Raw genomic sequence first — 18,787 nt, 5'->3', positions numbered from 1 at the left:
CAAAACTATATTCTTTTTGAACACAAAACTTACTTTCGGAAAACAGAAGATTTGACCATCTGGTAACATCATTTCATGTCTTTCAAAGGTTGCAACAATATTACCAAAAGATCGGATTTGTTTATAATATATTTTAGACATTATACAAAAATCACATAAATAACCAGCCTATGCTGAACACAAAATGATCTCCCTACTGGTTGATACACGAGATGGCATATATCTTAAACCGCAGCATACTACTTGTCGCCCGAGTAGGAACATAATAGCGGCATTCTATCCCTGAATAGAAGACCAGAAGACCTCAGCCAACTAGTTGTCGAAATTTTGGGATCATAAAAGGGACATTTCAGTCTTGGGACAAAACATGTAGGAGTCTTTACCTGAAAAAACATTCCCTGAGCCTGAGGAGAGTATATAATGACCTCATACTTCTGATTGTTGCCATAGTTTACTCATTATAGAGAGTTACTAGACGTGAACTGAGCATAAAGAGACATCAAACTACTGGTTATCACACTAATAGACACATAATTGTGACGTACTTGACCTAAAGTGAATATGCAGTAACCTCCGCATGTCCTAGTGCCCTAGTGGGCATAAATAAGGTCATCAATCAAGCTTAAACATTAGCAGGCCATACTGCTTAATACGCAAGTATCTTTATCATTGGAATATACTGGGCCTGAGTATACGTATTCACGTACCGATTGTCGCCCTCATGTGCACATTTAGTGAATCAGCCTACTGGTAGTCTGTCTGTTCGGCACAAATAAAGACATACCAGACCTGATTTGATCGCATAAATATTGACCGCCGCCTACTGGTTGCCGCCCAGGTAGGGATTCAATAAGGACATATTATGAGTCCTGAACTGAACAAAGAATGATATCCGCCTATTTTTACCGTTCTAGAAGACACAGTATATGGATATACTTGGCTTGAATTAAACAAATTGTTGAGAAGAAATATAGTTGGAACATACTAGGTTGAACTGATCATACAGTGTCATCCTGGTTATGCCTGACGCCCTTGCATATGCATAAAAGAGACTTACTAGTCCTAAACTGAATGTATAGTGACTTCCGGCATGACCTTGGACCATAGCTTATACTCATTCGGAGCTCCTCTGCCATTTTTTTCAAAAACAACCTCGGATGTATTTGGACGGTTTACATACTAAAAAAGAGGTACGTTTACGTCCGCTGCAAGTAGATCGCGTAGTGATTTTATTTAGTAGTTAAACTTTATGACTTTACTCTTGGAAATCTTAATTATGTTTGCAATAATATACTTCAATGACAATCAGTTTAAACTTAGATCAGTAAACACAATTCTAAAACACTACATTTCTAAAATGATTTAATTAAAAAAATACGAACTACTTTAACTGATGTACCGACAAACATCCGAGGTTGTTTTCAATAAAAATGGCCGAGGAGTTCCGAATGAGCTTATACTAAGCTTAATCTGAACAAATGGTGACCGCCGCCTACTGGCTGTTGTCCTAGTTTACACATATAAGGGAAATACTAGACATGAACTGCATGTACTAAGGCCATAACCCGGGGCCCTTGTTGGCACATATTAGGGACACAAATAACCTGGGCAGAAGGCTGTAAATATAGTAACCTCCGCCAGCTGCACTGTAAATCCAAGTGTTAAGTTTTAGAACATGATTTGAACACCCAAATGCAACAGATATTGAACGCGTCTTTCCGTTCAAAGAGTGTTCTAAACCTTAACACTACTGTTCAATAATTGAACATCATGTTCAATATTTAACACTCCCAGTGTTAAAAATTGAACACCTCAAGTGTTCTATAAATTAACACCGGACGCGTTCAAATTGCATGCAACAGATATTGAACACTTAGAACACGTTCAAAGGCAAAGTGTTCAGCTTTGGAACACATAATGTGTTCAAAATTGAAGTTTTCGTAATCTTGACAAAATTGGAAGTGTTCAAATCATAACACTAGTGTTCAAATACATTTAACACCAGTGTTCAGATGGCATGGTTATAAAAGATTGAAATAAATCATATAACATAAAAACAATTTTATTGAAAGGGATTGTTATAACAGACACAAACAAACCCTAAATGATATTTCTGAAATCATCACTCAACAAACGAAAATCCACATAAATGGCAGAAAAATAATACCCAAACAATACTTTATAATTATTCACGCAGCTTGTTTTAATACATTTTACAATAAAATTGACAATTTCACTGTACATGCAACATACAGTGATACTGAAATGTTTCATTTATTAGTTAAAGAACAACAGGTTAAGCAGTCTATAATAAAGATCCAAAAAGTATATATTTTATAATATATTATATACACTGTATTTCAAAAATATATGACAATACATGACCAAATCTGCATATCCTTAGAATCAAATTTTTAGTATCACTATGGCATTAAAACATAATGTGAAACATTTTGTAAGATAAATATCAACTCAAAACCAAACAGTAACAAATTATTGTTCATTTGATGCCTCAAAAATCGGTATGAACAGTTTCGAGTGATACAATTATTTCTCTGAAATGGACTAAGTGACATTCATTTGAAACACTATGCACCACAGTCCATTTTGACAACTTATGGTCGATACACAGTTCGTTGTTGACATACGAATATTGCCTTGATTTCAAATTCAAAGTTTAATAAGGCTCATGCAAATTCACATGTTTTTAAAAGATTCATGGTGAATAATTAAATGGAGATTGGGGAAAGACATTCTTTTTGCATTTGGAATATAACCTAAAACAGCTATACAAATAACCATGAATATATAGAGAGCAATCATATAGAGGATAATTGTTTGTTTCAGTGTACGATCATAATATATTTCACCTAGTGAGCACCAAAAGTTATATTTTACGAGTGGCTTAGCGACAAGTGGTCTATTCACTTTTGGTGTCCCAGCCCTGTGCATGCTGACACGTTTGTTTAGGTTTGTAGAATGGGCTAAACTTTTAAAACCTTCAGTTTGAATTATCTCAAATTGATATTTGCACTATTTTCAACATTGCCATATTGTTTATTTCACTAACTTATGTCTGTAAACCACCTGAAAGCATATAATAAATATATTCAGGGTTATTTTTATTGCTGTTATTAGATTATATATCGTTTATCAAAGTATTAGATGGCTTAGCATGTGTCCTGTCCTGGTCCTTGATTTTATCGAGGAGTGGTCTGATTTTCTTGCAAAAGAACTTAAATGTTTTAGATGTTTCTCTCAGAAAAAGTTCATTAACAATGAACTGTTGAAGGAAGCCCAGGAACATGGCAATAGGTCTTGGGTAATCAATGTCAAAAACATAGTTTACAGCCAAAAGCTGTATAATATAAACCATATAGCAATCTCCATAACATTTTATGGTTACATCGTCTCTTGTGATGTAAGCACAGTTGACATCTCCTTTTAGGATCGTTAATGTAGGGGCTGTGCCGGTTTTCGATTTCTGCAAGACATCTATTTCTGTGTTCGCTTCACACTATAAAAAATGAGGAACACTGCATATCAATTTAACGAGTATGTTTCAAAATAATCATTCAACCATAGTTGACAGCAAATTCTAGTGATCAAATTATTGCTGTTCATTCTTAAAACAGCAACAAATGCCACCAGTTATTCCAACTTGGTTTCTGCCAATGCTATAAATATATATATATATATAAAACATGTTGATGTATAATATGGTCAGAATTAAGACTCATTTCCTTAATTTAAGCTGTAATGTACTGAAAATTGCCATAATTACCAGGGGTTTCAAATGACTATTGTTGTAGGACTACCTGGATACTTTCTTACAGTCCCTTCTTCATATCATATGACAGGGTGTTCAAGTCCCCGCCTACTTTTACTACTTTTACTGTATGTATTAACTGTATGCATAAAAGGATTACCTCGCACACTTGAATTGTGGGTTGATGGCGTTTTGTGCCCTGTTTCCCCCCGGTCAAACTTCGTCTCGCTTTCAATTAGCTGCAGGGATCCAAGGACAATACTCCAAATCTCATTTCGTTTCTGGAATGATGGAAGTTGAAATAATTTCTTTATCAATAAAAAAATGCATTTATTTCCTTACCAGCCCTAATATGTTTTGCAGAGACATGTGTATTAACGATGTAATAAGTCAACACTTTTGTCATTTAACCATTGAATACATTGTGAACAGACAAGAATGAGAGAATGTCCTATATATTTAATAGTTCTTTTTTACCTTTCCATCATCATCAGCATTCAATGCATCTGGCCCCAAAACCGTATCCATTAGTCTTTGAGTAGCCCGCACCAAAACTTCTGTGTTTCCTACAATGTCTGCAAATTATCCCCCAAACATCTTCTTGAACTCATACAGCACCTTAAAAAGAACTTATGTTTGAAAAGGTGTACAAAACATTTTGACGAATACTTTGATCATGAACTTTTAAACTGCTATACGAATATTTTGCATGTTGTCTATTGTAATTTGAGAGCAGTAATTCATTTCAATACTGAAAGCTCTTTATGTGTTATGGCACTAGCATTTTCACAACCAAGCAGATAAAAAGGCAAGGATGTTATAATAGACTCCCTGATGTTTTCTTTTTTTAAATAAGTAATATAGCAATCACACTAACGATCTTGCCCAGCAGATCAGAACTACTTACATATTTTCCTTCTCCAAAACAAGGCACCGACTCAATGACACTCTTAAGGATGGTCGTATTTGTTTTCAACAGCTCACATCTGTATCTTCTAGTTTCATCTAGAGCAAGCAACTGAAAAACCAGGGTCATCCTTGTGATAATGTATTGTTATGATTTTGAAATGGCAGAAATGTATCAGCAATAAGACAACACATGTTTACATGTAAATCCAGACGTTATATCATCATTCATTTTCAGTAAAACGATCGAAGTGATTAATTTTATACTTTTCAATTTTATATGCAATGCAATGAGTTTTCGCGAGGAAATAAAATCAGAATAAACATCGGATTAACTGGTGATTAAATTGCGGCATGTGCAATACAAATGGTACTGTTAATACATGAGTATAAAGGGGTGCGTTTTAACCATGCATGCAGTATCTGTTTGTTTGAAAAGTATGATTAAAAGTAAAAAATATGGTCTACAATTACCTTTCTTCTATTCCAATCTAACACGCTCTGTTACCCAGAATTCCATGAACCGGTTGCGCTATTTTTAGCTTTGGCTTTCATTGTGAGAACGGCTGGTGTGTTCAAGATTGGACGCGATTTGAACGCTGGTGTTCAAAAGTTTTAATTCAGTAAAAAGTTCGTTCAAATTACTCATTTTCAAGATCGTTTGTAAAATATGATATATTTAAATATAATTTACATCCACTTTAAAATCACCTGAACACATTTTAAAGGCAATCTTTATGTCAAGATTTTTTGTACACTTGAAGCGTTAAGAATTTGAATACCAAAGTGAACACCCGATACAAATTAATCAAATGTTTACACTTATTTGAACACGTGTGTGTTAAGACTTGAACACTTGTACGTTAAAATGTCTAAAATTGAACGCGTCCGGACGCGTATACCGTCCGGTTAATTTGCAGTGTGGTAGTCCACCCAATAGCCACATGTTATGAACGTATGAAGCTTGAGGTGAACCGTTGAAGATCACCGCCTGCTTGTTGTCGATCTAATACTACTAGGCACACAACAGGGACCATACTAGTCATGAGTTTAACACATAGTTACCTCAACAAACTAATTATCGATGTTTTAGATAAAGACTAGGGACGAGACCTCATGTGAACTAAGTTATGTGTTCTTTACATTTTGTTTCGAAATTATATACCAATTGAATGGATAACATGTAACTTCGAATTATTTTTTTTAAGCCGCGTAACAAATAAGACGTTTTTAATTATATATACAGTCGAACCCCGTTGGCATGACACTTTCATTAACAGATGTTGAGCAACATTAAGGAAATACTCAAACAATGCTTGTTAATAATGTCAAACGTATTTTGACAAATACAACCTTTGGGTAACATCGTTGCGACCTTTTGTTATTGAACCAACGTTCTGATGAAGTGGCTACACGCGTTTTGATTCGGACGGAGAATTGATTTTTGCTTTTTTAATTTGCTAGATATCACACCTTATTAATTCTTTACTTAGGACTTTTAAATAAGGCATCGTTTATTGTAACAGTCGAACCCCGTTGGCATGACATTTTCATTAACAGATGTAGAGCAACATTAAGGAAATACTCAAAAAATGCTTGTTAATAATGTGAAACGTATTTTGACAAATACAACCTTTGGGTAACATCGTTGCGACCTTTGGGAGACATTGAAAAGTTTCATCAGAAGGTCATTTCTTCTTCTCGCTAATAGTCAATGCGCGTTTAATAATAATATATTATTGCTAACGTATTTTTATGTAACATGTTTTATTATCCCAGTTGTTATTCGATAAATATATTTGAGTTTTGTTTTGTTTTTGAACCAACGTTCTGATGAAGTGGCTACACGCGTTTTGATTCGGACGGAGAATTGATTTTTGCTTTTTAATTTGCAAGATATCACACCTTATTAATTCCTTACTTAGGACTTTTAAATAAGGCATCGTTTATTGTAACAAACAAATATGAATAACATGGTACTTCAAATTAAAGTTCTTTGACGCGTACCAAATAAGACATTTATAAATAATATACGCGTATTTATTAAATATACAATCGAAACCCGTTGTCTCGATATATCAGGGACTGGCCATAATACTTTGAGCCTCGCGAATATTGAGCCAAGCGGTATTGCGTATTGTATGTGTATATTTATACGTTAAAGAAAGACTTGTTAACCTCGTTTGTTGTTTGCTACGTTATCTCCTAAAGACCTATTATTACCGTGTGCATATCGTACAGTTCACAATATGACAAATTTGATAATATGAAATAATTTGATTTTTTTAAAAATTTATTTACGCAATGAAATTATATAAACCCATCCATAGAAAACAAAAACAACTAATCTAATTGCTAAGTTAGTAGGAATACGTGTGAATAGCTTAGGTTGTACCGAGTCCTCTCAAGATTGCTCAACATTTGACAGTTGTATTAATTCTTCCATTTGGAGAAACCTTCAGCGCAATAATTTTATCTGAAGACGCCTGATCAAAACACAAGCAGATTTATACCTGTACTGGCATTACCATTAAAACGCACAATATATGAGTTTGGACATACATAAATGAGACATAATGCAAATGTTACGAAAGTTGAATTGGAGATGTTAATCCAACGTGTTTATGATCAATGCGTGCTTTGTTGTTTTCAAAATGTTGATAATAGTAAAAAGCTAGAAACGTATGTCCTTATGAAAATAAGTGTTGTATGTGAGTCCAATCTTAACTATATTAATATAATCAAACATAGAATAGCATGTATCATTCTATTAAACTTACACAGTGGGCGATTTGTTAAACACGAAATCCGCGTGCACGTTCTTATCAATGAGATATTTATGTCAAATTTGGTCTTATACATGTATTCAACAATATTCAAACCCTATATTTTCATCAGGCATGTTATTTACAAACTTAGATAATTGTGTAAATGGAAAAGTTAATGATAACTTAGATTGATCTGGTTCATTTTTTAGATATTTAACAACATATTTTTTTTATGATTAATATTTACATTTGTGTTTGTATATACATTACTTGTTCACCGTCTTTAAATTGTATTATGTATAATAGCAATGACATTTTTATGTTTATGCTAATAAAACTTAAACTTGACTCTGACATACTTTTAACGTTTGTATTCGTACCAGCTAAAGACAGAAATTAAAGTGAAAGCATGTTTGCTCAAACTGTTAAACCATTAAAATATGATAATGATTATAATACCAATCAAGCAAAATTAATCGATCAGCGCCTCGGCTTAGCCAAGCAAACAAATCAAGGTGTGAAAAACTGACATCGAGTAATACAAACAAAACAAAATGTTTACTGTTTACTAGAGACCGCAAAATGACATCGAGCGTTGAGAAATATTTAACCTCAAAATATCAAGGTAACCGATCGAATTTCGTATGAACATATTGAAAAAACAAACACTTTAATTCGTGTTCGAGCCAACGACGATATCGAGCCTTGCGATACCGAGACATCGAGTTTCGACTGTAATCGAATATTAATTCATTGGCATCAGTGGCCGATCTGCCGAGATGAAAACCTATCATATTTATCATTTTGTCACTTCCGATTGCACTTAAGTTGGGTCGCAATTTTTACACCTTACTTAATATATTGCTTAACGCTATGCCTCTATATTTTTTATATTCACTCGCGGTACCACGCGTTCTGTTATGTTATATATTGGTGTTATTATTACCCTCTCCTAATGACTCCGGGTATTCTGCGTTATCTAACACTATGTTTTACAATTTGAGCAAATTTGGCGGAACTAATTTCAAATGAATTCTTAAAATAAAACGCCATTAACATATTGATTCCGGCGCTCTTTCGCTATAGAAGATATAAAATTCTTAAGTTCTGTTTCCGAGATTATCCCATCTAGCGACTCATACGCCTTAAAAGGCACTTTTTGTTTTAATTTTTCGCAGCACCAAACGGTTTCTAAAATGCTTATACAACTCATCTATAGATAAGCCTTCTGAGCTGAGTATACTTTTCTTGTACTGAGTTTTCATATTTTCCCCAAACTGTTTTGTTTTTGTTATTGCCATGTTAGCAATTCTACACCCTCAATTTATGCTATTATTATTATTATTATTATTATTATTATTATTATTATTATTATTATTATTATTAAACGCGGTTAATCGTTACTGTGCGACTGAAGTAAATTTAAGAATGAATTACGTAAATCGTTATCACACGCAATGTGTATACTGGGGATATCCAATTGATCAAGTACTTGAATTCCTGTTTGTAAACAAATACCTTATAAACATATTGTTATTACCGAGTGGTCATAGAATTGTGTGGAAGGAAGTATTTCAAAGTTGCTCAAAAGAGAGAAATATCGATAGTTAATGAAAAAAATAATCTACCGGGTTATTTGCTTTAGTTTTATTGAAAGTAAAGTCGCTTATTTTACTATCCTTACTAGTAACGTTTTTCCGTGGTTGTCTGAACATTTATCTTTACTTATTATGTAGGAACAGTTGTCAACATTTGTTCGAATTGCTCGTTGTCAATATTATTATCAGTTTCAGTTTATTGGCAATATCAGCAAATACATGCTTTTGGCCAAAATTAACATCAAATATCACATAGATGGCCACAAAAAAGAAATGAGAAAATTATCAACATACAAACATTTGATAACTATAATTTTAGGCTACACATGGTTACTCACACATGCTCACATTCACACATATAAGATACATACATATATTAATACAATCAAAAATGCTTCTGTATGTAATCAAAACTTATGAATGTCACGTAACAGATTTACGTATAGAATGTGACGAAATACGTTATATTTAAGATATAATTAAGATTTAATTAAATGGATATGTGTCTTCATACTGTATGTTTAGTAATGTAGGGCATATTTGATTGTCATTTGAATATGAAAGTGGTTGACAGCCGACCTGGTACAAATGTACAAAATGGTCATGTTAATTACAAAACATGTATTCCTTGGGTTGTAAAGCTGTCATATTCAGACCACAAATTAGTATAAGAGAGATGATTTTGGATGTAAAGAGACAGAGGGTTAGGCAAGGCAAGGAACGCGGCATTGGGTCCTTAATGGACGGCAGTTAGGATGTGGGATTACCTTAAATGTCATGCTGTATTATATACTGATTATTATACTTAGAAAGAACGTTGAACAATAAAGACTTAAAACACTTGAACAGTTGTTGGTTGGTTACTGAACGAACTATCACGAAAGTTAAGTGAACGGTGGCATTACGTAACACGTAAGCCAATTTCATCCGCCATGCGGCCGTTTAAATTGCAATTTAATGCAAGTATATAATCAGTGCTATATATTTCGATTTCCTGTTTAGTTTTACAATTTGTATGCCTTTCAATAATCGTAATATTATCTTTAACACTTTCCTTAAAATAAATGGATAATCCACTATAACGATTTTTGTTTGTATTTTTATTTGAGGTACACCATTTGTGATAAAATAGCAACAGATAAACATGTAAAAATGGAATATAAGACTGATTGTATGTTGTCTGTTTTAATCATATATTTTGCAGTGCGTTTTTCAATTAATTATTTGAATAAGACTTCTAAGCTTGTTCGGTCAGAAAACAATCAGAGTCAATTATTGATTAACAAAGACATCAAAACAATCTTGAAAAACTGCAAACTTTCCATTAGTTTTTTTTAACGAAGCCGGCCATTAATTTGTGTCATTATAACTTCTTTAATTATAAACAATGCAAGAGATTTGAGTAATAAACGCTTAAACCAAGCTGACTTAAAATAGACCGCTTGTGAAAATACCCATCACAAGACGGTAGGCGGATTCGAAATAACAAGACCGACCAATCAACGATCCGAATCCGCTACAGAGATAAGCACCCTCTATTGAAAAATGTACTGGACGCGTGGCTTCTGTAAACACCAACGGGGTTTAATGGTCTTATCCGATAAATCAATACTCAACCACATGCTACAAATGCATTTGCGTTTACGTTTGGAGAGGAATTATAAGCAAGATATTAGTATGATTTTTTTTCAATTGCTAAAGTGAATTTGATGTTATATTTTAGATATTTAGGACATTAGGTATATTTATAAATATAGACATAATTCAAAATAAAATCCTTAAACGATGTTAATGTCATTTCTGCACACGTTTTTGTTTTTGATTCTAAAAATTGATATGGTTTCCGTTAATGTAGGTCTAATACATTTGACTTAAACATAAAATATTACTATGAGGCATTCATTTAGATAACGCTACAAAACAATTATGTTTATTATATCATTGTAATGTCCCAAGGCCTATTTCAAGCCTTCTGTAAGTGACAATTGATCCCCGACCCGAAACTCGTGTGAATAACTTCTCGGGTATTGATCTTTATTTCAATTGTCTTGTGTTCCCTATTTTTACATAACATTTATTCAGCATTAAATGGTGTAAAAATAAGCACTAGTAACTCTGCAATATATGGTGAACTAGGACGGTACCCTCTGTATTTTACTAGACATGTAAGAATTGTAAAATATTTTCTTAAACGGATTAATTTAAAACAGACAGTTCCTTTTTATACAAAACATTGCAAAGCCTTCGATACGATGCGGAAAATAACGCAAATTCAAACAAGTGGTGTTCTAATGTACGCACACATATCCGGAGTCGATTTATATTGATTATTTTATTCCTTTTTAGAAGAAGATTAATCGACTCATTTATTGGACATTGGAAAACTTATATAAACTCATTAAGTTCATTAGTGTTATACAGAGAACTACAATTCACTATTCATATGTCATCGTATATAGATAAATTGTATAGCTATAGACATTAGGAATATTATTGCTAGATTTAGATTGTCTTCTCATATGTTAAATATTGAAAAAGGCAGATATGTTAATATTGAAAGAAATCAACGTAAATGTATTTTATGTGTTCATAATGATATCGAAGATGAATATCACTTTGTTTTGATTTGTCCGAAATATAATGGCATAAGGAAAAAAAAAATAACTAAATTTTACTATGCAAGACCAAGCATGTTTAAATTCATTCAATTATTAAACTCGGAAAACGCTGCATGTCTACGAAAACTAGCTTTGTATTCCAAACATACTTTTAAGCTACGATATACTGCTTTGAATAATAATGCTTAATTTTTAACATGTTGAAATCATTGATAGTTTATATATGTATAATGCACTCTCGTATCTATCAACTATTGCCATGCAATGTGTTATGTTATTGTAACAACGATGAACTGTAAATGTTAAAGTTAACAATAAATGTTCTGTTATGGTCAATGATATATAACGTTCAAAGACAAAATGCAAAAACATATGAAACAAATCATCGTGATATCATTATAACCATCATGCACGCTTAATTGTGTGATTAACTTGGTTGATAATTTCCTTTTACTCTTTTATTCTTTCGATTTTTGAGTAATTTCTAAACATTCTGTCAATGATAAAAAATCATTTAAAACGTGTTATACATTAAACTATATATAGTTTGATTGTTTATGTGTGTGTATTCTATATTTCTGTTTTGTATTCATATAATATAACGATGAGCTTTTTATGTTTAAGTAAAAAATAAACTTTCTGTTCTGATCTTTTCTATCAATAGAGAAGTATACTATACATCATAGTATCAAATTCTTAACATAATAATGTTCTCGATCGTAACAAATGATGCATACTATAAATATTTACTAACTTGGCATATTTTTTTCCGCTGTCTGAGGAAAAGGGGTAATACATTTTGTTTTGTTGGCCAAAAGCAAAAATATGGTTTACAGCAATGATTTCGTAGATTATGATGTTTTTGACATACAAAATGATATTCATCTCGATGACATTCATATTACAAAAGCTACATATTCTATATTTTCTTGGAAAGTGATGCTGTCTTCCTGTCTTCGATTAAAAGGTCATGTGAGGAAATGTTGTAACGACCGTTCTATATTTATTCATGTGCATACTATTTAGATATTTTCATGCTTTAGTTCATTTTTATACCAGCGACATGTTTCTAGTCTGTTCGATTCATTAATATCTGCATTCCATATATGTCAATTATTCTTTGTCATATTATTTCGATCAAAATCATAATTGAATGTAAAATATAGGGATGGCAACGAGTAGTAAAGTTAATACTCGAGTACTCAGGACGATCGTTCGATCGAGTACCCGGGTACTCGATTACTCGGAAAAATTGAATATGTGTTCGCAAAGACAAGATTGTGTATACATGTATCGTTAATGACGTATATTGCGCGTTGGTCGTATTATTGGTCATTTTCACCTTTAAAGTAAACTTTCATTACGTATTTTAACAAAAAATGATATAAAAAGAAAACAAATGTTGTTTCAGGCTTTTAATTTGTCTTATTCGTTTCATTTTATACAAGTATGCACCGCAGAAATGAACAACAATCAGAATTACAATGAACGAAAATTAATAGCATACATAAAAATAGTGAACGAAATTCAATACGAAGTTCAGTTGTTTAGTTGTTCACTCTACATTTTTTTTTAAATGATAACTTTTTTGTACTGTGTAATTGTTGTTTACCTCATTAATATTCATAATTCTTGATTTAAAATATCAACCAATCAATTGTGATAATCATTGCAAAAATAATTAAAATACGCCCATTAAGAAATCAATTCTCGTAACATTCGATACTCTTTCGCTCGTTAGCGTCCATTGTTTGGTGAAAGGTCTCTAATTGGTATACAATAGAATTGTGCAGGTGAAAGTACCTCTATCAAAACTTCGCTACTTGACATCAGTGCTAATTTGAAATAGAGGTCCTTTGTTGACAGTTTGCAACTATCACAACACTTGTCAACTAATTGACTGAGGTCATTTGTGTACACAGCGGGGATTAGAGGGACGGTAAATTGTCCTCTTGGCAAATAACCAGATCTGATATTTTGTCTGTAAATCTTGAATTTGGTGAGTTTTATAGATTTGTTCCCGAGTACTCGAGTAGTGATTTGGTACTCGAGTACTCGGACGTTCGATCGAGTACTCAAGTCCTCGGGTACTCGTTGCCATCCCTAGTAAAATATCAATAAATCGTAGAGTTGCCTTTTTGAAATTGATTTTAAATAGTTTTATTAAGACTGCTCCAAGTCAATCTTTTAAGAAATATTTGAGAATTAAAGTTCGAAAAATATCAATGAGGGTTATTTCTCTATAGTTCTTTGGGTCGTCTTCATTGCTCCCTTTAAATGCAGGTACTAATAATCTTCCCTAAATGGATCTGGGATATTCTCCTGTGGTAAAGATGCGATTTAATAGTTTCAATAGAAACGGTGATATATCTGTAAATATGGTTTTATAGATTTCAGCATTACAGCTTCATTAATCTGCCAAAATGACCTTTTTATCAAGATTGTCATCGCAAATGTTTGCTCTTAATTTTGAGTTGTTAGTATAATCTTAAGTACTATATAGTGTTTTTAAATTATCATATAAATCCGACGCATTTTGATTCTCAGATTTTGGTTGACTTTTTTATATTCGTTTTTATTTTGTTTCTAAAAATCGTTAAGGTTTATTTTGCTCAGGCTCTCACGGCTTCTTTTGGAAGCGATTTTCTAGAAGTTGTATCATTTTGTTTTTTGGCAGACCGACACAAAGACGAATTTGAATTATCTGTATGAACGAATTTGTTGAACCCTCAATGTTTAATTAGAATCTAATTGTTCTACAAATCAAGACAATTGGCTTACATTTGAATGACAAACTACTTTTAAGTTCTTCAATTTTGGATGGATTCCATTAAATTGTATTATCTTTATTGATATTATTACTCTTACTATTATGTTTGGCATTAATTTTCCCCAGCTGCTTATTACAAGCGAAAACGATCCATGATTGATTCGAAAATTCGGTTGGATCTTGTATTTGAAAGTCTGAAACAGAAAATATATTTTGAAGCTGAAGTATTTAATAATCCAATACGCCTGATTGATTCTTTTTGAATAAAATGTACATTCGCCCATACCTGATCGGTGTGCAGTCGACATATAACAAAAATATCAAATTTGGATTGACATAACCCGATGAAGCGTTTACCTTGTGTAACTAGCACATAATCTTTTGAATCACGTGGTGGAATATAAGCACAATCTGACAGCTGATTACCCGTCGAATGTTAGGTAATCTATGATTTAGAGCTACTGTCATCCGCTGTAACCAAACATTTATTAAGTTGGTAATCCTTTTCAAAACCGAAAACAATCAGATTGATCATATCGTAATAGTTTACAGTTACTTTATCTGTTTTTTTTTCTCAGCAATTTCAAAATATTTGCTAAATGATTTGTGATGATAATATTCATTTCACGCGTTTCGTTAGTATAGCGTGAAATATTTGTCTTAGCGAAATGATAGTATTTGAATACAGTAGTGGTCAGTCTTGCACGAGGATTTCGTGCTATATTGGTATATTAGCGTGAAGAGTCATTCTACCAGTCGACTTCATTCAGTTCACTTCGTAACCTAAATTTTCACTTCAATATTTTTAGTGATTTTGTTTCACTGTTTTATATCCATATTTGAAACCAGACAAATGAATGAGGTTCGACATTCATACGTTGTGGATCGACACTTGGCAAACGAACACAGGTTTCCAGAGTTAACCGTCTCTGGTTTTGCCTGCACTGCATAGGACTTTGCCAGTGAATTTCATTAGTGTTGTGCTCTACATAAATACATGTGCTCGTTTAATACTTGCTTAACCTGGCTTCACGTCATCTAATCGTAAATCGTAAATGATTCTCAAATTGACAAAATGTGGTCTACAATACAATGTTTACGTTTTCTAAAATAAAGACGGGAACCAAGATTATCAGAGCGTATTCATAAGACGTCAAAATTACGCGGTGTACTTAAGTTATAATATAATATAACGTACTTTTCTTTATATTTCATCATAATAGTGGCCATCAATATTAAGTGTTAGAGGCTTGTATACATGTTAGCATATGCACAAACCCTAAAATCTCTGACTGGTAAATACCAGCTAACGTTTTACGGGCGTCAACATCACCTCTATCTAGTAGTTTAAGCTCCCAACAAAATTCCCCACACTAGTATAGAAACATCTGCGGTACAAGACCATTTATGTATTTTTATTCAAATAGTAAATCTACCCAAAAGCGCCTTCATTGGTTGGGATCAGGTTTGAGCACTAGATTTCCGCTACGTGCCTTTGTCCGATCTTCGGGTGCCACATCCCGTCTTTATAATTGCATGAAACCCATCCAGAGTCAACAAACTGGCTTGTAATAGAAAAATACGTGGTTCTCTAAGCTGGCCCTTGTTTGCTGATATAAGATGGTAGTTCAAGTTGTCCCCTTCGTACCAGTATCCGGTCTTAAAAAGTCAAATCACATCGTTCTAGTATTATGAACCATATTATTCATAACATATACTATTATATTATATTAATAACAATTGTTAAGTAATTCACCATTCATCAGCCTTCATGAAATATTTCCTAATTTGCTGTTACGGTAATATTATTTATTAATACCTTGGATATATGTTATATTTCGACGTAACCCGCATAGTTATATGTTTTAAGCTGCGTTATTTATTGTTTTCATTTTTATCCGTTATCCTTCGTTGGTTAAAATAGGGCCTATATAAGGTTCATGTCGCTCACACATGGAGTGAACCTCAGTTACAGTGATTTATAAGTTGACTGCATTTTCAAAAGTTTCTGTAGATGCTCACTGTCATGCGATACACATTAGTCATAACTGATATCGAAGAATGAATTTGAATTTAGCAACTAAGCACTCAAGTTGATGGAATTAAGATATTAATTATAACTGTTTTTTAAGTATAGTCGACTCAGGTTATTGCAGATGTACGTGTATTACGTATTAAGTATGAGTAACTACGTTTATTGTCTTCGAATGAACATTTACATGTTAAAATATTATTTTGGGATACAATATTTGATCTTGAGGATTTGGGGAAAACTAGTTAGATATGCCGCTTGTAAACCATACACCATCAGATTAAAATGTTTGTTTTTGGTGAGGAGGTTTAACCCTGAACTGATTTTGGTTTATCAGTACATGATAACACATTTCGACGTATCATACGACATTATGATTTTTGCCGTCCATTTGAAAAATAGATTATATTTGCTTATCAGATTTCCGCTTTTATGTCGGAATAATTGATTACAAGACGTTTGTTCGGGTTATGTTTTATTTAAAGTGTTTCGTCTGAAATTTTTATCGAGTAGTAACCCAGAGCATTTTTATCTAGACATGAAGAAAACGTCTTGTTGTTATGGAAAACATGTACCTTACTTTAATACATGAACTCATAGTAGATTCGTCATTTTGATGTTATTCTAAATTGTAATCAATGCATCAATATAAATGTTAATCAATACAAATAAAACATTAAAACAATTCTATATCATTATCTGAAATTCACTATCAACTAATGATAGATGACTTCTCTTAAATTATAAATGTTGGTCAGTTATAAATAGGCAGGAAACTTGAAGCAGAAACGACATGTTATATGTAAACCTATTTGTACCAGCATCTAAGGATTGGGGAGATATGGCGAAGTTACTGTTTACACTGCATATATAAATAGCAGATATTTGTTTATCTACTTTGCAGAACATGTGTATCCCCTTGAGAACGAATTATTCTTAATAAGCTTAAAACAACCTTATCTATAAGAACAGAGTGATGGTTTTATGCGTTAGATTTTAATTGTTAAACCTTTGATGGATGAGAATAAATGCAACCCAAATTTCTAATTACATGACCAAAACAAATCCGATAATCCATTCAAATTATCGCAGGAAAAATATCATACGCCAAGAAATTGATTTTGTTGATCACTGAATATATATGTAATGTTATCACATAATTGCTTTATAAATCAATATACTTTTGTGTCTTGGCCATAATTAGATAGTTTGTAAATGGTCAAAGGCAAACATGCCGATTAGCCAATAAACTCTTGAAACTCTTAATCACGAAACTCTTAAACATCAATTAAAATTATAGAATTTTTGCTATAATCCCTTTAAACATTGATTTTGTTTTTGAACGACATTCATCAAATTGATATTTCATATTCAGGAAAATTTATAAACTCTTTAGTTGACCAAGGGTCCATTCTGGGACACCTCATGTTTTATATATATATAAAAATATATACATCATAGGCATTCCCTTTGAAATACAAAATCTGATTGTCTTGTATATGGATTGTGTCTTACCTTATCATAATAATTAACGTAAATGCACACAAAATAAATGTACGTAGAAACTATTCTTGCACAGCATATCAGAGTGGTGCGTATCGGAAATAAAAGCTATCACGTGTGAAGAAAATAACTAGACTTTAACTAACAGGTCCAAACAAGTATATTGCTTAGCAGCACAGATTTAACGTATTTTACAACCTTTTTTATTTTTTGTACATAAATGAGCAGAATTTTTCGTAGCACTAAATATCTGCAAACCAGCGATAAAAGACTGCTGATAAAAGACCGCAGATTTTCATAGTTCCGTTCTTAATTTTATATTTAAAGCTAAAAGTGTTACTAACTGTTTACAACAAATGCATAAAACATCATATTTCGAACTTAAATAAAAAAATATATCTGGGACCAATTTCTGTCTGAATTCTTATATGCCTTGTTTACATGCATTTTCGCATAATTTGGCTCGTTCTAAAACAGTTGTCACAACGTTCAATCTGTGAAATAACAGCTTTAAAACGCGAATAAGAATTGTTTGAATAAAAAAAACGGATTCAATATATAAACCATTGGTAGTATCAAACAGCTGCATTTGAATATTAATCCTTACTAAATCGTCACACTAGCTATTTTTGAGAAATCATTACTATATCTTATACTGCAGCATAGGACATCGTCTCTAAACGAAGAAGATATCGCTCATTTTAGGCATACAAAACGATAGAAGAAACACATGCTTGTAGAATAAACGTTTAGAACTTTTACGAATAGATAAACATAAATCTAAAAACATGTAAGAATTGCTTTACAACATCAGATGCAAATA

This window comes from Mya arenaria, chromosome 6, assembly GCF_026914265.1.
Source record: "Mya arenaria isolate MELC-2E11 chromosome 6, ASM2691426v1".
Classification (NCBI taxonomy): Eukaryota; Metazoa; Mollusca; class Bivalvia; order Myida; family Myidae; genus Mya; species Mya arenaria.
This window is presented reverse-complemented; position numbering follows the sequence as displayed.